A 22,558-nucleotide genomic window follows, 5' to 3' on the forward strand; every position below is an offset into this window, starting at 1 on the left:
TGATAGTTCTTAAAGGACTAATATTAAAAGAAATCTAAGCTTTGAATTAATATTGCCAGAGTTCAGAAGAGACCGAGAGTTATCCTAAGAAAAAGAGATAACAAAGCTTACAAGGAGCATGGCTGGGGTCCCACGGTTGACACATGTCGTGCAGGTTTTGAGATCTCAGAGGTTATCTGGACTGAAAGCTATGGTGCTTATTTAACCCTCCGTTGGTCGCGCCTCATATCTTAACGCCGCTGGTCGCGGGTGAGCGGAGCGCTCACCATTAATGTAATATGATTTTTGAGGCCTTTATTGTTATTATTTTTGGTGTTATTGTTTTAATTTTGATACTTGTTTATTCTTTAATTACTTTTTTGTTGACAGGTTAAGTTAAGTACAATATTCATTGAAACAGAATACACATAATTATGCATACACCATGGTGACGTACTCTCCTACGGAATAGCAAACTTTACAGCGCTGTACAAAGCCCTCAAATATTTCTCATATCGCTGCCAATTTATCGACGGATTTCCCTTCATTTTTCGTCTGAGCATCATCAAATCGGAGACATCTCAAAAGTAAGTAAAATCTCCGGTATGACATCACTAGACGAAATATTTCTGGAGCTATCCCATCTGTCGCCCACAAATCTTCAACATTTTGATGAGAGGACTTCATCACACCGGATAAGTAAAATAATCCTATAAGAGCCCTGATTTCATCAATGTTGGTATTCACAGCATCCCTCTCCCGAGAATAATTAGCTCTCGTAATGCTTAAGCGAACATTCGTATGCAACACAATTTTCTCCAACACACTGTCTGGGAAGTAGAGAGCCCACGACTCACTGTCTTCGCATTCTGTGCAACACGTGTGACACCTGGTGGATGAATCACGATGTTTCTTTCCTTCCTACGTTTGTTGGGGCGAAGGGGATGAATATTCCACAGAGTAATGTTGTTACGACCAACATATTGAGGAGCAGGCTCGACTGGCTGACCAGGAACGGCTTCATCCCCAGAAACATCAGATGCGCTGTCGTGATCGCTGTTGGCGGGTTGCTCTGTATCTGAGTACTCGGAATCATTATTGCCTTCAGCTAAGAGAACTGCTTCATCATCCGACTCCTCTAATAACCAATTACAAATCATGAAATCTTGATTCATGACTTGTAGGCTAATATGATAGGAATAATGTGGAAGTTGGAAAAAATGTAACGTGAATGGTCGCGGGTGAGTGACTCGCTCACTTATAGTACACCGTGGTCATTAACGATTGCCTGGCTGGTAATGAAAATCACGCCGCACCCTGCAACATTGTTGTACTTGCTCAGAACATTCCAAAAGTCAGCTACTCGGTGATTAAGAAGTGTAGTGCTACTTAGCTTCGCATGGCACATCTTTAAAAAGGAAAGTGAGCGCCGCGCTCACCCCGCGACCAACGGAGGGTTAAAGAGTACTGGAGGAGCAAAGATAGCAGGCGAGTGAGCTTACACTGCAACATGCAGCATAAATACTCTCATTTGACAAATTGTATCAATCACAGTAGTATAGCGGTAATTCTCCAGCTTCAAGTGTAACCTGCTTCACAGTATGTGAATGAACATGTACTTTTCTCCTGTGACTGCCTTGTTGACAGTGTAATATAACCAAGCCGTGAATCATCAGTTGTCTTTGAGTACTGTAAAGGAACGAACAAGTGTCCAATCAAGTACAATTAGTTGTCCTTAGATTGGTTGTTAATAACTCCGTAAACATTTGTACTACATGCAAGCAAGAATTTGAATTTAACATTTTGTCTTACTATGGATTGTTTCTTGACAATTATGGATCAAGTGAGAAAAAACCTCTTGGCCTCAGACATGTAGGGTTCACAAGTGAGGCATTGAACAGCACAAGCATGCATACTGACACCATTTGGTACAAGGAGCCTCTGCTTGGGAACTGTAGAGAGCACTGTGAGTTCTGTCCACAAGTATTTAACACTAGATGCTCTTTTTTTCATTACCATATTTCCTTAGAGCATGACACAGTTAAACCTAGGCACCTGTCCTTGAAGTTTGTAAACTACTATTAACTGATTTGAATAAAAATGTGCTTCATTTTAGCTCTGCATGACAGATACACGCAGTAGAATGCAAAGATACTGCTTTTGAATTTAATTTAATAGTGAATTTCCTTTGGTTAACTTACCCTGTTTCACAATTTATGCAAAAGCTTCATAGAATGACATTCATTCATATGTAATATTGCATCTGCTTCCTGGTGAATGGCATGGCTTACAGATCATCCTTGGGTTTGCATGACTGTTACCATTTCCTTTCCTGTAACTTACGTTGGGTCTAAGGTGTCTCCCCTACCTTCCTTCCCATGTAGTTAGTTTTGAAAAATATATTTGCAATACATGGCTTGATAACTAATTTTTATTATTATTATTATTATTATTATTATTATTATTATTATTATTATTATTATTATTATGACTGTGATTATTATCATTATTATTGGCTTGGCAGCACTCTTATGTAACATTGCTTCACCTCTTTTTCATGTCTATTTCCAGAATATGGTTATTGCAGGCTACCTTAATCTTAAGCAGTCACCTTTGTATGTAACGGAGTTTATACTAAATGCCTGCCATTAGTGTAATGTTCACTTTGTAACATGCAACTTTTTTACTCATAAACACCCGTTAAGTTTCTGATATAATGATGGAAAATGTAGTCTTTTCAGCTGATGTTCATTCTGTTATTTTGGGCTTCCCATTGAAGAAAAAATCTGGATATATTATAGTTCCATTTCTATGAGTTTCAACTTGACAGTTAACCAGAAGTCTGACATTGGTGCCAAATTGTTACTAGTACAAACAGCTGATTCACGGCACACAACACGAACGGAAATGTATATACTTGGATATGTCCAGAAACAATTATTCTTTGTACAACATGTATAACTCACATAAGAATAACAATAACACATAATATATTTAGGATAAGACTGTTAAATAAAAATAGATCAATGCTCGAACAGATTAAACGTGATAAAATTAAAATAAATTTCTACTCACATCTACAGGAGCTCGCTTTATTAATAGATTCAATTTCTCCTAAGGAAGGAAAAATCCTACAAAGGGAATACACCACTACTCATTTCCGAGTCACTATCAGCATTGTTATCATCTGTTGAGGTTTCACTCTCGCTTGACCTAACGAGATAACGTATTCAACATAATCGTCTGTGATGCTTTCCCCCTCGCAAGCTTCACTTATTGTTGTTTATAAGTTTCATTTCCGTATTGATAGATATTACTTTACAAAAACAATATAAATATAAGTCACCACCTTATCAATACAAAATTTATTCACATTCAGCTAGTAAATATGGTCAAGACCGGTTTCGACCCCTAGTTAATCAAAAAAGAAAAACATGTTCAGTGGTGGTACAGTTAAACAAAATGAGTTTATATTACACTACTACATGACTACTGTGTAATGTTCACAATTTATTTACTAATCAGGTACCTGATTTATGCCTTGAGGAGGTACTATGACTGATGATGCCCTCAATGAAGGGCAAAACATGTCTCAAATGGAATTAATAATAAATTCCTAAGTGTTTTAAAACTTATAATGTATTGAATAGGTGACACAATAAACCCTGTAGCATCCTACATTCAATATCTTCAATATGGATTAACAATGATATTTATCACCTGCAATCCATTGTATAACTGCAAGGTGACAAAGATCTGGGAAGAGCTTTATGAAGAGAACAGTACCCCTCTATATCAAACCAGAAGTTTGACGTATATCACTCTGGAAACAAGTACTGCCAGAAGGGTTTACTCCTAAAGAAAAACTGAGTAGTGGAAGCCATTTGTCCTATAACACCTGGAGGTCATTAAACTGGATGAGAACAGGTGTGTCCAAGTGCCGTAGTAATCTTGTGAAATCGGGTTATGCGGAAGATCCAAGATGTGACTGTGGAGATACCTAGACTCCACAACACCTACTCATATGTCAAGATGTGAATGACTCCTGTACCCAGGAAGATCTTATGCTTGCCACAGACCGAGGGTTAAGAGCTGCAGAGTTCTGGAGAGGAAGAATTTAATGTGTCACTTGGACACAGAAAGTAAGTAATAATATGGTGGACGGTGAACAACATTATGCCTATGCCTCCTGGCTATTTCATCCACCACGTAAACTGGGTACTAGGGCTTGTTTTGTTTCACAAGATGCAAGAGATCCTCCCTTCCTCATGTCACCGCGAATCAAAATATTGTGCTCCTTCAACCACTCAATCAACTCATTATTTCTAGCTGTCATTGTTGGTGCTTGGTCAAGAATGACAGAGTGAACTTACAAACACCGTGTAAAGAACTGAACCCATTACAACACACGGCTGATAGCATGTGATTATAGTTAACAACAGATCGACAAGACTGGTGACTGGAATTAGAGTGTAACACGCTCTATCGGAGTGATCGGCTACCTATGATTGGCTGTTAACTGATTCACTTAGCCTCCAGCAAAAGGCAGCGCTCAGATATCAAGTCGAAACTCATAAGAATTGAACTATAGGTACTTTTATCATGCTTTAACCAGTTAATATCCCTACAAAAAATTGGATGAACTTAAAGGTGGTAGTATTATATAAGTTTGCTTGCTGTAACTTGCATGTACTGCTAACATGCTTCTTTTATTGAGCAGTTTTTGAATGGGCTTTCAAATGTGTGTATGATTTGGTGCTAGATGATCTGATATTTGATCTTCTCTCTCCACCTTTTGTTGCTGTGCTTTTAGTTTTATTCATTTTGAAGTGAATATGCCTTCTTAAGTTTGCTGTTCTTCAGAGAATATATTTTGTTTGTATTGTCCCTCAGATTCATTGGTTGCTCCAGTTCCTTGTTCTTGGGAGTATGCACTCATTTTACTTTTGCAATCATGACTGATATCTCCCAGCGTTTGTACAGAAAGTGGACTCTGTTCCTTTATATGAGGTAATGTTTGTTCCTTTATATGAGGTAATGTTTGGCTGTGGGAATTGAAAGATACTGTGTTTTAACTGGCAGTGGAGTATTTATTTTAAGAAAGGCAATAAGAAGGAACTGGTATGTAATCACAGTCATAACCTATGTTACCAAAATGCTGGTTAGAATACCAGAAAGAAAAAGAAAAAACTTAAATTGTAAATTCAAGATGAAAGGTTTGTTTTGTTGGAAAATCAACCATGTTAACAAAGTAGAATGATTTGAAATTGTAACAGACTGAGATAGGAAGGTATGCTGTCACCTTTACCATTTGGAGGTTCATGAATGAACAGAACGTTAGTTGCCGATGATTTGGTGAAAATATTAGGTGTAAAACTGAATGTGGAAGTCGGTGAAAGATGCGGCTTTAAAGTGTTTTTTGCCTCTGAATTCAGTGTCGACTATGAAATAAAGATGTCCAAATGAAGGCTTAGTGTTTTTAAGACATATTACTTTATTATGAATTCAACAGGTGAAATCTGGTCCATGACAAAGAAGGTTGAAAATCAGCTAGAGGAAGAAGAAATGAAATTTCTGAGAGGTATGTCATTGAACACAAGGAGAATAGAGCAAGAAGTGAAGATTGAAAGAAAGAAAAGTTAGTGTTGATTGATAAAATGGAATTCTCTTGGATCATTTTATGGTGATAATTTACAATTTCAGCATATTTTCCCCATTGCCAGTGTTTTGAATACAGTAATTAAATTTCCTATTTCTACGAGAACAGCTGAAATAAGTACCGTATACTAAGTTGCTACAGTTAGAAACATAGTGAGTAAAGTAGTTTTATCAGGTACCAAAATATGTACAAAACATAAAACTCAGTGCTCTAGTCATACTGAATTCAGAGGTCATGGATTTTTCAGAACTAGTTGGGAAGCCTTCCTTCAACAAATAAATTGACTTCAATGTTTTCACGCTGCCAACAACATGTACATCGACACAGTACAACTTTATGAGGAAAGTATCCATTACTTCCAGCTACTCAATGTACAACTCAATGAACATCTTTACCATAAGAACATGAACTTTCTCAATACTAGAAAAGTATGCAGTGCTCTGAGAAATGTAGAATGTGACAAATGGTGCCTTCTCCCTCAGCAAGGAAAAGGAGTTATTCTTTTTAACCATCAGTGTGTTATTGGCAAAATAGTTAGTCACGAGTGCTACCACATGGTAATGCTATTGACAAAACAGTTCATCTCTACACTCTCACCCTTTCATTTCTGCATTCCAGCTGTTTGAGGTGCTGCTATTTGAAAGTAGACTTACCTGCTGTCTTGTGGTAATCTATAGAACCATCTACTTTTGCTAAAAATTTCGTCCTTATTTCAGACTCTGAATTTGTAAATAGTTCAACTACACAATCCGAAGATAGCTTACTGAAACATATTAAGCACTATTACTCAAACTACTGCTTGGTCTGTTATCAGCCTTTGCAGCATGCTGATGTGAAATATTGCCTTCTCTTTGAACAAATGAATGGCATCACCATAGAGATTGTAAATTAATTGGTACTATAGTCTATCACAAAACAGTGGGTAAGTCTACTTTAAAGTAAATTAAATGGTACTATAGTCTATCACAAGACAGCAGGTAAGTCTACTTTCAAATGACAGCACCTCAAACAGCTAGAATGGAACTGAGAAGGTGCATACCTAGAGACAAACCAATTCATTAGCATTACTGGGTGGTAGCACTCACCATTAGGAGGAGAGAGAATGTTAAATTGACTCAGGGCCTTGATGTAGAATGAGGCTAAGTGGTGTGAAAATAACTTGGTACAGGGGTGTTTATGAATCTGGAAATACATAGCACTTAAAGGATTAAGGAGTACTCTCATCTAACAAGTGGGTTCAAAACCTCCAAGGACTCAGTAGCAGCAAATGGCACGGTGGTTTTAAGATGATAGGAAAATATAAATTATTCTAGGAGGATACTATGACAGTAACTATTGTCAACAGTCGTGAGATCAAAACCCTTCTTCACATCCTAGGACAATGCACGCACAATGAGACACTAATGCCAGACACCATGGCATTCGTTCCTTCTTGGACAAGAGCTTAAAAGATTCTGGCATAGTTGTCCATCAAAACGTTCACTGCATCTCCACTACTGGCAGCACTCATCAAATAGACATCACTGCCTCTGACGACAAAGCAAAATGCTGATATATTATTGACCCAGCTGTCACTTTCGAGACTGATGCGACACAGCCAGTAGAATGATAAACTTACTGCACTGAATAAACAGGAGATAAAGAATCCACCTTGTCAATACTAATCAAAAAATTATTTAATATATGTTAATTACTCACACATATTTCGAGAACATATCATTACCTTCTTCAGCAAACGTATTTCACAATTTCAATTATTTGATTAAAGTAAATACAGTAGATGGTCATTTATTATCTTAACATTACTTAAAACAATTGAAATATAGCTATTACATAATATCTATCTTTCATCTTCAGAGGTCTTAAACTAATAAAATGGTCCACTCAGATAACACTGAACACTTGTTCTTCTGAGACTGTGAATGCAAATCAGCTGCCGTAACCAATGTAATAGGGTTGTGACTTCTTAACTCTTAGTGGAAGATTTTTTGTTCTGAACCTTGATGGGGATGAAGGTCACAGGCTCATCACTAACTGTGTCGGTGCAACATAAAGCAAAGAAAAAGAACAACTTGACATTTTTATAATTCTCTTTTGAGATAAAGCAGAATGGCTACTGGAAAGTAATAAACTAATTTTTCAAATAAGAGAGGTCAACTGGGGCCTGTTCAACGAACAAACTTTGCAACTTTTCACTTTGCACTTTTCAATTCAGTTCTTGAAAAGTGAAAAGTTCATGCCGGATTCAAAGTTAGAAACCCAGTAACCTGTTCTTCACTGCATTTCTTAATTTCTGCCAGATGCACAAGAAATTCCTTTTCCAACCAAGATAGTATCTCGATGCTCATGTCAAAAAAGTGCATTTTCTCTTTATGGTGACGCCATTAGTGCTGTTTACGTCTGTAACATAAAACCCTTTCCTACTGAACCAATCGTTGAACTCCAATTCTCGAAAGCTGGTGCTTTAAAATTGGAAGGAGGTATTTTCTTCAAATATTTCAGTGCAGTAATGATCTCTGTAGCTCCTTTTACATTCATCTTCACCAAGCGAGTTGGCTGTGCAGTTAGGGGCATGCAATTGCTGTGAGCATGAATTCGGGAGACAGTGGGTTCAAACCGCACTGTCGGCAGGCCTGAAGATAGTTTCTGTTGTTTCCCCATTTTCATGCCAGGCAAATGCTGGGGCTGTACCTTAAGGTCACAACTGCTTCACTTCCCACTCTTAGCCCTTTCTTAATCATCATAAAACCTATCTGTGTCGATGCGATGTAAAGAAACTTGTAAAAAAAAAAATCACCTATTTTCATAAGCCCAGTGTGCTTCCTTGTTAGGGAAGAAACTGTTTTAATTATTTCTTTTGATTACAGTTTATATTTATAAGACTGATGCAGAATTGACTCTTGTTAGTGAACTGGTGAGCTGACCATCTCAGGAAAAGCTGGAAACTATGATTTTGATGCACCAATTGGTTGCTGTCACACGTCTGTATATGCGCATCTCCCGCATGCTCTGTCCCGAGTACGCTGTTGTGTAATTACATGTGAGTGAGTGAGTGAGAACAACAGACATGTTTAGTGACCAGTTGAATGCAACACAAAATTGTGCTCACAATAAAAGGTCTTTGCCGAGTGTTATGCAATGCAAGACTTGTAGAAAATCTGTGCGGATCTGTTTGCGCAAGAGTTTATGGCTGGAAGTGTTTTGGCAAAACCTCTGGCAAAGTCTGCAATGCAAAATTTAGTGGCAAAATGGCATGAAACATGCTCTGCAGCGAATAAAAACCGTAACTATCCGAAGGGAGTTTGAATACCAGAAAACATTGTTCGAGTGAAGGAAAGCCTGGACTCAGGGCTGACTAAATCTTAATACTGTTTGTCTGAACAAGTGGGAATTAAGAGATTGTCATGTCGAAGCATTATCAGAAAGGACCTGTATCTGTATCCTTACAAACTTACTATTGTGCATGCGTTAAAGCGTCCAGATGATCCTTCTCTTGTTGAGTTCTGCTAGTGGTTTCTGAGTGAAGTGGAGTCAGGACTTTTGGATCATTAGTTTTTCACTTCTTCAGATGAGGCCTTGCCTCCTGAAGGTATCACCACCTTGAGGAAGGCAAAATATATTTTGTTGGGTGTTTGGAGGCTTGCGTGTTCAAATTATCCTTAGAGCTATGCTGGGGGAAGCACATGCTCCTGGTAGGGCCACCCAAGCCAGACAGGTCTAAGGTGATGATCCATACTAAGAGTGATGCCCTGGTCCTCCAGGTTGGAAGTTAGGCATAGGGTTAACTCCCCTACCTTGTAAAAAGACAAATGTTACGGATACCTTAAGACATACTACAGGAAAAGCGGATAACTTGGTGACAACCTGGCGAGAAAAACATCAGTATGCAAGGTGAGAATGGAACAGGATCTGTCAGAGGCATTTTTAGTTGAAAAGGAGCTGTGACAGGGAGGGTGTTCTCTCCATACTCCTATTCAATTTAGCTCTGGAAAAAATAATACGCCAACTACCCATCAACCCAGGGGGAACCATCCTGAACAGATTATCCGTGGATAATTAAAATATTTAACTACAGTATATTACGTGCACGGTATTGAAACAGATCTGTTTACATAATACAATAGGCCTGATACCTGGCACCAGAACCCCTACAATCACAGGTTTACAACGGATTTTCTCTTGCTACAAGTATCGACGTATTGACCTTCCTTCCTTCCTTCCTTCCTTCCTTCCTTCCTTCCTTCCTTCCTTCCTTCCTTCCTTCCTTCCTTCCATTAATTGCAGGCAGGAGCCAGTTAGGCTTAGGTCAGATTTATGGCTTTTTGGTCTCAGGGCTCTTTATATATCACTATTCTCCCATACCAATGTCAAGGGTCACCTAACCACAAGCAAAAACAAGAGTATAATAAATAAACGTCATTATTTAGAAATTATCAGCAAAATTATCCGCACTGCCATACAGTTTGTTTCCGCCAAGACACTAACTTCGCGGATATCCGCATCGGTGCAGGGCTCTATGAAAAGAACTATGCTTTGTTAGAAGAGAAAGCATGGGACTTAGGGCTAGAAGTGAATATAAATAAAACAAAGTATATGAAGATGGGAGATACAGAGGGAGCAAGAGGAAGGATCACAGTGAGAGAATACATGAAAAGGAATATTAGAGTTTACAGCTTTCTGTTATGTAGGCTCTGTTTTAACTGCAGACAACAAAACCTCTGTGGAAATACAGGAAAGGATAACAAGCGGGAACCGATACTTTTCTCTTCTATGATAGATATAACCGATGCTTTTATGCCTTGCAAAATATATTTTAATCCAGGAATGTCGGTAGAAATACAAAAATTAAAATATACACAACAGTACTAAGACCTATAGTGATGTATGGCTCAGAATGCTGGGTGATGACTATTAAAGAACAGTGGCTGTTATGGTGGGAAATGATGAAATTGAGAAATATATTTGGAGAAGTTAGAGATCAGGATGGATGGAGAATGAGGACAAATGCAGAGCTGCAAGGATTGTTTGACCAGCCATGGTTGCTTCCTTCCCACTCCTAGGCCTTTCCTGTCCCATCACCGCCATAGGACCTATCCATGTCGGTGTAGCATGAACCAACGTGTAAGAAAAAATTCTAGTTACTTTTTCTGGGGATAACAGAAAATTAATTTCTGTTACACCAGCTTTCCATCCTTTTCAGTGCTATCTGAAGCACTTCTAAAACTGTTGGGGGAAATATCTCCTTATTTAATAATAATTGTGCCATCATCTGTAAATCCTATTGAGTAATACCAAATCTATCTTTAGTCATGGCCTGGCCCACACTACACACTACACAGCAACATTACACAGTGAAGGGGTAGTGTTGAAGGCCACTCCAGTATCAAAAATGAGGGGAAGGGAGTGAACATGTAATGCTGAAGGCACAATGTGTGTATTCCGTGCCAGCCTAAATTTTGTTATACTGTAACACTGTTGAGGCTATAATGTTAGCATGTGGGAGGCTCACGTGGCCCCCGAAGCAATAGCTCAAGCAATAATATGCAGTCTTAAGACAGTTTGGAAGTGGATAGAAGCATGGCAAGAACGAGGTGAAGAAGAAATGGTAGATCAGGGCACATAACAAGGCTCCTAGAAGAACTATTCCAGTACAAGATGCTGGAATTGTTCAAACTATGGGCAGTTCTCCGTTTGCGACTATAGGTAATATGATTGTCGCATTGGAACTGCCAGTAAACCGGACTACCATGAGTTACTGGCTCCATGCTGCAGGTGTTCACAGTCGCCGAGGTGCAAAACAGGGATGACTTCTTCTTATCCACAGGCTTTCAATTACAAGGAAATGTTACTCCACGATAGGAGTGGAAATTTACAATCTGGTTGGATGAAAAGGTATTATTCTCCAATCCGGTAAACAGTTGAAGTACTGGTGTCCAGTTGGAAAGCATTATGAAGAGCCCTTTGCTCAGGTAACTTATCAGTCGGGTCGAGTTACATGTGACTTATTGGGGTGGATAATTGGTGCCAGTCCAGGAGAGTTGATGCAGGTCACTACACATATGACTGCTTGGGAATATGTGAACATTTTACATTTAGGAAGGTGCCGTTCTTCCTACTGTTCGAGCTATTTACCCCATCGAAGAAATTCCCATTATCAGGTTAGTGCAAGATAACTGCTCTGTTCACACTGCATATGTAACCTAAGCTTTTTTCGAACAGCATCCTGATGTTCACAATCTTGACTGGCCTCCTAAGTCAGCTGACTTCATAATAGAACATTTTTGGGCAAGAATGGTAAATACGTGGGTTACAGATAAGGAGAGGACAAGAGTGGCTCTGTTAATGCACTGCCATAGAGTTTGGGCAAATCTAAGGAATGAACCAGATTTTCTCCAACATCCGTTAGATTCCATTCCTAAGCAGCTAGAGCCAACTGATAAATAGAAATGGGGCATGGACTGATTACACTGACCTGCAAATTCAAACTTTCCAATCATTGCATGAAGGTTACGCAGTGATCTTTTATATTTCGGGCATGCTGATTCCGGAACTGAAGTCAGTTTTCCCCTGTCACATCAGGCTTTTTTGCAAATTCAAAATAACTTTAGTTATGTAGTATTTATCGATAGGACCACTAATAATATAAATATTTGAGAATTAAATTTCAGGCCTTCCCCTAAACTACCATTTCACTCCGCTTGAATAAAATGATTTATAGCCTAGATTGTAGTGGCTCATCCCCTGATTTTATATACCGATTTTCATTAAATTCTTTTCTACCGTTTTCTCGTGATGCATGTACATACATACATATATAAATACAGCAGTTACAGAAAAGAAAAAAAATGCATTTCCTTGTTACTGTGGACATGACCGATACAGAAATGCCATTCTCTTGAAATTCTGAGCAATGTACAGACAAAACTCTTATTTATTTATTTATATATATATATACACGTAGGTTGATCAAAAGATTAGTTGCACTAACGCACAGCAGCAGCGCGCTGTGTGTCGCAAACGTGGGCACAGCGGAGAAAGAGACAAACACTGTCCACACGTCTGTTAGGCAGGTCGCTGTGGTGTCTTGTCTAGTATTGTGTGAATAGTGGCCAAATGCAATGGCGCGTCAACTGGACGTTCACTGCAAATATGAGGTGCGTGCAACAATCCGATTCCTATGGGCCAAAGAAGAATTGCACGGACATTCATCGTGAAATTAGTGCTGTGTATGGGGAGCGGACCATTTCCCGGCAAGGCAACGGATATCGCGGGCAACCATCACAAAGGCAGGCCCGCAGCATCCAGGACCTGTGCAGAGGTCAACAGTGTGAATGCGATCATTAGACAGAACCGACGCATTAAACTGAGAGAAATCGCGACGCAGCTGAACATGTCGTATGGCGGTGTGTTCGCCATTGTTCACGAGGACCTTGGAAATCGTAAGCTGTGTCAAAGATGGGTCCCACGTCTTCTCGCCGATGAGCACAAGGGACAACGTTTCCAATCCTCCCTGGCATTTTTGCACCATTATGCCGCAAACGGCAACGGGTTTCTGCGGCGAATCATCACAGGCGACGAAACGTGGGTCCACCACTTCACCCCCAAAACGAAACGAACATCAATGGAATGGGTGCACCCCTCATCACCACAACGAAAGAATGCCAAGGTTCAACCTTCAGCTGGTAAGGTTATGACGACACTGTTCTTTGACATGGAGGGTTTGCAGCACGTGGGATTCATGCCGAAAGGAACGACGATCAACGCGGCGTTGTATTGTCAAACTTTGCACCGGTTGCGTAAAGCGATTAAAGAGAAGTGCCGGGGGAAATTGAGCGCCGGTGTGATTTTTGTTGCACAATAATGCAACACTTCACAAGGCCCGCCAAACGAGAGAACTGCTGCAGCGTTTCAAGTGGGAGATCTGGCAACATCCACCATACAGTCCCGACCTAGCGCCATGTGACTTTCATCTGTTCGGTAAGCTCAAAACAGAGCTCGGTGGTCGACGTTTCCAGACCTATGAGGAGGTGAAGGCCGCTGACTCCGAGTGGTTGCAGAACGCTGGAGGAAATTTCTATGCATCCAGCATCAACAAGTTGGTTGTGCGTTCACAGAAATGTTTGGAGTCTCTTGGAAACTATGTGGAAAAGTGACGTTACAGTGTATTTCCTTATAGTCGTGTTGCTGTTGTACATACATACATACATACATACATACATTATCATTATAGACTGTTATGCCTTTCAGCGTTCAGTCTGCAAGCCTCTGTGAATTTACTAAACATTGCCACAATCCTCGATTTGCAACTAGTGTTGTGGCCTCATTTAGTTCTATACCTCTTTATCTTTAAATCGTTAGAAACCGAGTCTAACCATCGTCGTCATGGTCTACCTCTACTTCTCTTACCCTCTATAGCAGAGTCCAATATTCTCCTAGGTAACCTATCCTCCTCCATTCGCCTCACATAACCCCACCACCAAAGCCAGTTTATGCATACAGCTTCATCCATCAAGTTCATTCCTAAATTAGCCTTTATCTCCTCATTCCAAGTACCATCCTGCCATTGCTCCCACCTGTTTGTACCAGCAATCATTCTGGCTACTTTCATGTCTGTTACTTCTAACTTATGAATAAGATATCCTGAGTCCACCCAGCTTTCGCTCCCATAAAGCAAAGTTGGTCTTAAAACAGACCGATGTAAAGATAGTTTCGTCTTGAGCTGACTTCCTTCTTACAGAATACTGTTGATCGCAACTGTGAGCTCACTGCATTAGCTTTACGACACCCTGATTCAATCTCACTAACTATATTACCATCCTGGGAGAACACACAACCTAAATACTTGAAATTATCGACCTGTTCTAGCTTTGTATCACCAATCTGACATTCAATTTTGTTGAATTTCTTACCTACTGACATCAGTTTAGACTTCGAGAGGCTAATTTTCACACCATACTCATTGCACCTCTTTTCAAGTTCCAAGATATTAGACTGCAGGCTTTCTGCACAGTCTGCCATTAAGACCAAGTCATCAGCATAGGCCAGACTGCTTATTACATTTCCACCTAACTGAATCCCTCCCTGCCATTTTATACCTTTCAGCAGATGATCCATGTAAACTACAAACAGCAAAGGTGAAAGATTACATCCTTGTCTAACCCCTGTAAGTACCCTGAACCAAGAACTCATTCTACTATCAATTCTCACTGAAGCCAATTTGTCAACATAAATACCTTTGATTGATTTTAATAATCTAGCTTTAATTCCATAGTCCCCCAGGATGGCGAACATCTTTTCCCTCGGCACCCTGTCATATGCTTTCTCTAGATCTACAAAACATAAACACAACTGTCTATTCCTCTCGTAGCATTTTTCAATTACCTGGCGCATACTGAAAATCTGATCCTGACAGCCTCTCTGTGGTCTGAAACAACACTGGGTTTCATCCAACTTCCTCTCAACGACTGATCGCACCCTCCCTTCCAAGATGCCAGTGAATACTTTACCTGGTATACTAATCAATGAGATACCTCGATAGTTTTTGCAATCCTTCCTGTTCCCTTGCTTATAGATAGGTGCAATTACTGCTTTTGTCCAATCTGAAGGTACCTTACCACCACTCCATGCTAATTTTACTACTCTATGAAGCCATTTCATCCCTGCCTTCCCACTATACTTCACAATTTCAGGTCTAATTTTATTTATTCCTGCTGCTTTATGACAATAGAGTTTATTTACCATCCTTTCCACTTCCTCAAGCATAATTTCACCAACATCATTTTCCTCCTCGCCATGAGCTTGGCTGTTCGCAACACCACCGGGATGATTTCCTTTTACATTGAGAAGATGTTCAAAATATTCCCTCCACCTCTCCAGTGATTCCCTGGGATCTATTATGAGTTCACCTGAATTACTCAAAACACTGTTCATTTCCTTTTTCCCTCCCTTCCTAAGATTCTTTATTACTGTCCAGAAAGGTTTTCTGCTGCTTGACCTAGCCTTTCCAGGTTGTTACCAAAATCTGCCCATGACTTCTTTTTGGATTCAACAACTATTTGTTTCGCTCTGTTTCTTTCATCTACGTACAAATCCCTGTCTGCCTCGGCCCTTGTTTGGAGCCATTTCTGATAAGCCTTCTTTTTACGTTTACAAGCTGCTCTCACTTCATCATTCCACCAAGATGTTCGCCTTTTCCCATCTTTACACACAGTTGTTCCTAGGCATTGCCTTGCTGTTTCTACTACAGCATCCCTGTATGCCACCCATTCACTTTCTATATCCTGAACCTGCTTACTGTCTACTAATCATATCCATGTACTTTGTCTAATTTCCTCGTCCTGGAGATTTTCTACCCTTATTCGTTTGCAGACAGATTTCACTTTCTCTACCCTAGGCCTAGAGATACTTAGTTCACTACAGATCAGATAGTGGTCTGTATCATCGAAAAATCCACCGAAAACTCATACATTCCTAACAGATTTCCTGAATTCGAAGTCTGTTAAGATATAGTCTATTATGGATCTGGTACCCCTAGCCTCCCATGTGTAGCGGTGAATAGCCTTATGCTTGAAGAATGTATTCGTAACAGCTAAACCCATACTAGCACAGAAGTCCAGCAAACTCTTCCCATTCCCATTAGCTTCCATATCTTCCCCACATTTACTACCAATCACTCTTTCGTATCCTTCAGTTCTATTCCCAACTCTCGCAATGAAATCGCCCATTAGCACTATCCTATCCTTGCTGTTGACCCTGACCACGATGTCACTCAATGCTGCATAAAACTTCTCAACTTCATCCTCATCTGCACCCTCACATGGTGAATACACGGACTCAATTCTAGTCCTAATTCTTCCAACTGACAAATCTACCCACATCATTTGCTCATTTACGTGCCTAACAGGAACTATTTTGCGTGCAATGGTATTCCTGATAAAGAGCCCTACCCCAGACTCTGCCCTTCCCTTTCTGACACTCGTCAAGTACACTTCATAATCTCCTATCTCTTTCTTGTCATCTCCCCTTACCCGAATATCACTTACTCCTAGCACATCCAAATGCATCCTCTTTGCTCACTCAACCAGTTCTACTTTCTTTCTTCCATAAGCCCCATTAATATTGATAGCTCCCCATCGAATTCCATTTCGTTCGCCGAGTTGTTTCCAAGGAGTCCCTCGCCTGTCAAATGGGAGTGTGACTCCGGTACTCCCATAGGTCCGAAGCTTACTTAAAATGTGCTGACCTCGGTAAATTCATGAAGCAGGATGCTACCCTACTTGCACATAGTCCAAGTGAGGATCTCTCCTCTAACGGGTTATGGACCACCGGTGAATTGTATAGTCCTAGCCGCCTGAGCACAAGGAGGGCCATGACTCAGAATATGTCCGAGATGTCCATAGCAACTGGTATCCCGACTCTCAGGACCACTTACTAGGCCACTCAGCCGTTGCCCATGGTTCACGAACTAGGACGTGACTACAGTAACCCACAAACATGAACCATGCTATGCTGTTGTATAGGTGGTGTAATAAATGGCCATAACTGGTAAGTGCAACTTATTTTCTGATCTGCCCTCATATATATTTCACAATTAGTTTTGTTTTAATTTCCATTTTTCTTTTGTTGAATACATGTAACTATGGACAGTTCATTATGTTTTATTATTTTACCAAACATTTCATTTATTTATATATTTTCTAGAAAGGTGTGATACGTTCATATTTTTGATAAGACATTTCTGTAAAAAAATTAAATGTGAAAGTTATTTATGTTGAGATGTTGCAATAATAGCATTTTTGTCGTTCATTTTAGGACAACATAATACATTTCAGATTTATTTTATTATTGTTCAAGAAGAAAATGTATTTTCAGTTTTTATAAAGAAATAATTACACAGTTATAATAATTTATACACGAGTATCTTGTTTTAACATATTCATTTTCTATTTATAGAATTTACCGGAATTCCATATCAGAGTTTTAAATTATGTAAAATCCAGGACCAAGTTACGAACCAGTAAATGATGATTTCAATTTATGTCCTGACATAATGCAACTACAAGATATTCGTAACTAGTATAAAATATTTTTCACTTAAAAGCCTCCTTTACCTCCTGATACTGTAATTATAGAGTGGGTTTCCTCCCATTGTATTTAAATACATCCACCACTGTGCCCATTTCAATCACAGCAGACTGTCTACCTGCAGCAATGCGTTAACTGAGGAGGTGGGTCACTACCTTCAGCACTATCTGTTCTCTCCCTTCCTTTTTGGTATGGAGTGGCCTTCAACACTACCCTTTCACTCCTTACCTCTTTTTCACTGCTGGAGTGGCGCATTGTTGATGGTTTTATGTCGGGACACCATTTCTGTGCACCATGAACCTACTACGCTGGCATAGCAGGAGGAGGGGTGATACTCCCACGTGGCGCATTCCAAGTGGTGGATAGGGGGGTTCTAACCGGCTTGCCAGCGGACTTGAGCGAAATAAAATAGCTCTCGCATACCTAAAGCACATCTCCCTAGGGGGGGGGGGAAATACACCCACAGTATTCCCTGACTGTCGTAAGAAGCGACTAAAAGGGGCGACCATGGGATGATTGAATTAGAACCATGAGACTACTTGTAATTAGTACCGCCACGCAGGGAACACCATGGGTCACCTTTACTTGCGCGTAGTACCATTGTTAGGTACACAATAGGTTTGTGATTAGTAGCAACAGTGTGTGAATCAGCGTGGGTTTTACAGTACCTGTGATTAGTACCACTATATGAGCGACACCATGGGTCTGCCTTGCTTATAATTAGTACCCACTATGTGAGGAACACCACAGGAGAGTATAAGTCCCTATGATTAGTACACGTATGTATGTGAGAAATACCACAGGTCTGTGTTACATGTGCGTGTTACATTACCTGTGAATAGTACCATAATGTGTGGAATACCGCGAGTCTACACCACTTTTGATTAGTACTGCAACATGAAAAATGCCATGGTTCTACTTTCCTAGCGACAAGTACCATTATGAGGGATGAGTGACCTGCATTTTGGACCCCTTTACACTACAAGCATCGTAGATTCAGTATTCTGCTTTAGAAGCAGTCCCTTGGTCAGCATCCAATAACGGCGTATAAAAATTCTCTGACTACTCAGATGATCTCAAGGTATATTTAGAGTAAGTATTTGCTTAACGTGGATCCTGAAGAGTGGTGAAGTTGCTCCTAAAATCGTGACCTATCATTTCCTCAGATGGACGTCTGTCACCCTACGCACCAGATATAATAATTTTCGAAGACAAGGATTGAGTCACATTTACCAATAAGCTATTCTACAATTCCTACCTATGAATAATTTACTACACATAGTTAATCTTAACTATACGGTTTGTTAAACAATAATAAAGTTTAGGAAAGAGAGAAATTGGAATAATGTTTCATTTCTTAATTCATAAAATCCAAATAAATTACATGGGAGTGTTTCTATTTACAACTGTTTTCCAATCATGCTTGATATGAGCTAACCTTGTAATATGACTTCTCATTCTGACAACTCAACTCTATCCTTCCAAAAAATGTCCACAGATATGCTGATATCTGATGAAACAATCTTAATTACCATATATTTACTATCTTTCAACATTTACAATTTTTTCTGACCGCTAAATTGTTCTAACATCGTTATTTATTCTGATTACCTTTGAATGATATGCTAAGCTTTCTAGTTTCCCTGCCAGGCAAAATTCTAGCATCGACTGGCCTAACCATACCGCATTTAGATATTACAATCATATGTCATAACCGATAAAAATGAACACCTATAACTGTATTCTAATTACCGGTATATCAGTTCTTGATTAATTATAACTCTCATTTAAGAATACATGTTCTACTGTCAATGCAACAACATTCTCTTCTTAAATGTATTCATTTATTTCGATTCATTGGACAGCTTAATTATTACTGGATATCAATATTGATCATTTCAACATCATACTTTACATATTACCTTGTGAAATGCATATATGGGATGTTTATTAAGGGTAACTCCTAACATAATATCTTTATTTTCAAACATATTGTTATAGTGAGATCAAATTGGCTTCATATTCACTAATCTCGTTTAGATATGCCTACATTATATTCATTTATTTACTTCCTTGATGAGATTTCTTTTCATGTCAGTGCTTCCTATACCAGATCCAGTCTTAAATGACATATATTTTACATTTATTCTACCTCTTCTATGCCTTCTTCATATCAATTCCTTTCGACTATTTCTTATTTCTTTCAGTACAACACGTAGCTCATTTAATTCATCCATAATACCTTCTTATCGTAGCCATTACTCTTTAATGTTGTAATCTCTTCTCGTAGATACATTTCCCACGACGTATTTTATTCAACTAAAACTATTTTCACTCCATTGGATCACATATTACTTCACCTCCTAGTATACTATAAGATCCCTTCCTGTTTCTGCATTGATTCTGGATTGACAAGAAATAACACGTTTGCTGCATATCTTTATCTAAACATATCACAATGATTTTTAGGTTACTTGACCCATTTGTGATATCCACTTCTCAACATATGATCTTTCTCTGTAGTAGTAAACTCTCATTCCTGATATCAATAGCAAGATTACCATAGTTATTGCATCATATTCTCGTTTATACACAATGTAGATTATTCCAATCAATGTATATCATTCCTAACATATCTTAATCATGAGAGCTAGATTTTGAGGTTACACTTCACTGATTATATCAATATTATAGGTACATACCTTAGGCTATAACCTCCAAACATTATTTTGCATCAGTTTGATTAAGAACTGTAATTTAGGAAAACTTAGCTTATCATTCTCCGGTTTAGAACGATTCCTCAGCCATCCAATCTAAGGCTGCTGCGCTCGGCCGATTGGAAACCATAGATCAGCTGGTCTCATGTTCCACATCGAGTAGGCTGGATCCTCCGTGTCACATTCATCTCCAAGACTGCCTACTGCAGATCTAGTTGTACATCATGTAGATCTTCATGATTGAGCTTAGCTTCACAAAATACAAATATGAGATGTGAGAGTTCATATCAGTATTTCTAGTAATTTGACAGTCTATAATTTCTCTTATTTTGATATCCATTAAGACTGCTTTCAATTATAATTTTTTAGCTTCAATACTGCTTCAGTTTCTATTCTGTTTATATGAAAGATGAATTCTGATAATCTGCTTGTTTTCTGCCATATTCTTTTCTTTATGCTTCTCCCTTCCTGAATTTATCATCAGAAATTCACTCGGCAATCCTGGTATCCTGCCGGTAATTGCTACTTTGGTCCTCGTTTGACCACTTGCTTCGTTTATTGAGTTTTCCTCTTCCTTTTACGCAAGAACACTGTTCCTTTATAATAAACATACTGCGTTCCTCTGTGCTTTCTATTTTCTTCCCTTGTTTGAAAAATATATATATATTTACTTCCTTGCACTTAGCTGCAATTAACGACCTTATCCTTCATTCATTTATTTTTTCAGCAGTCAGTTGTGATAATAGTATATATATTGCACCTGTCCAGGGTTCCAGTGCATAACAATTTATCTTAATTGGCTTATGAAGTGGCTGTAAGGATTTATTTGACGAGACCCTCGGACAGTCCCTGCAGTCGAAGTCCATCACCCCTACTTGAGTCTTTCCTCGGCTGGCTCAAGAGCTTGGGTACATGGTATGTCCGGAAAGGGGCTTAAACTATTTAATTCTAAGTAGGGGAAAGAGTCTCGGATATGAAAGGAATACGAATACACTACTAATGAGAAGGAAAATCATCTATTTTTTGCACAAACACCTTTAATTAGCTAAGGAAACATTTGTATTTTACATTACATAAAGATATGCCGAGATATTTACCGATACAATACATTGATTCATAAATTAGGCTTGAGCTTTGGATCTCTCTTTCTGTCTATCTCGGATAGGCATCTATCACTTCATAACCTTCAACTGATTGAAAATACATCAAAAGGACGTCCCCTTTCAGAGCCACTTAACACACCGAAAAACCTTATTATAATTATATCCTATGATAACAGTGTACACATATTTTTCCCAAAGGCATATCTCCTTTACAGCATGAATTATTTCATTCAGTTTATTCAGATCATGTTAATTGAGGTTTACTACAAAATTCTTGAGCGCATTTTAAACACATGATAGTTATGTCACATTGTCTACGTTAATGACCGTGTCTAACTTATCATACAGAGTATTAACTCCTTCATAATGTCTGCTTCACTGGGATTATCTATATACTAATATTAACACATGACATTTTAACGATGTTTCTATAAACATTGAATATAGCAATTAGCAACCAATATCTTACGACATATGATACATAATGAACACTCACTAGAAGAAATAACATAACGCTCTACATTGCATCTCCAAGGAGAGAACAAGATCTTGGCACGATCCATCTCATTTGCCACTGATGGACAACAGTCCTCGCCAGAATCTGGGACTTGAACCCAGGGACTTCGACATGTGGGGGGATGTCTCAACCTGAAAACCCTATAGCGTTTTTTTACTTTAATAAACCAAAATAATAGAAAGGTGGGAGGATGTCATTCATTTATCACATCTGGGATCTATACGACGATGCCGTCTTCTTAAGTTTATGCATGTCTCCGTTATACTAGAAGGAGAAAAGAGCGAACCAAATGTGTCTTCCTTCATAAAGTGGCACACACACTTTGCTAGGGCTTCCCCTGACCGTTCCCTCATAAAACTGTCAGACGGGTCGGCCTGCTCGTTCCCTTTTTTTTTTTTCCCTTCCCCGCTAAGCAAAGCCTCATACTTTACCTGCTATTCTTAAATATTCATATCATCACAAAAACAATATCTTTCTTCGACTCATTAACATTATACCA

The 22,558-nt window shown here is 39.0% G+C and overlaps 1 protein-coding gene across 2 annotated transcripts in view; it reads left to right on the forward strand.

Annotated features, from left to right (window-relative positions):
* The window catches only part of LOC136858067 (uncharacterized), a 579,094-nt gene that overhangs the window by 282,015 nt on the left and 274,521 nt on the right, over positions 1-22,558 (forward strand). The gene's annotated exons all lie outside the window — the stretch shown is intronic.

This window comes from Anabrus simplex, chromosome 1, assembly GCF_040414725.1.
Source record: "Anabrus simplex isolate iqAnaSimp1 chromosome 1, ASM4041472v1, whole genome shotgun sequence".
NCBI lineage: Eukaryota > Metazoa > Arthropoda > Insecta > Orthoptera > Tettigoniidae > Anabrus > Anabrus simplex.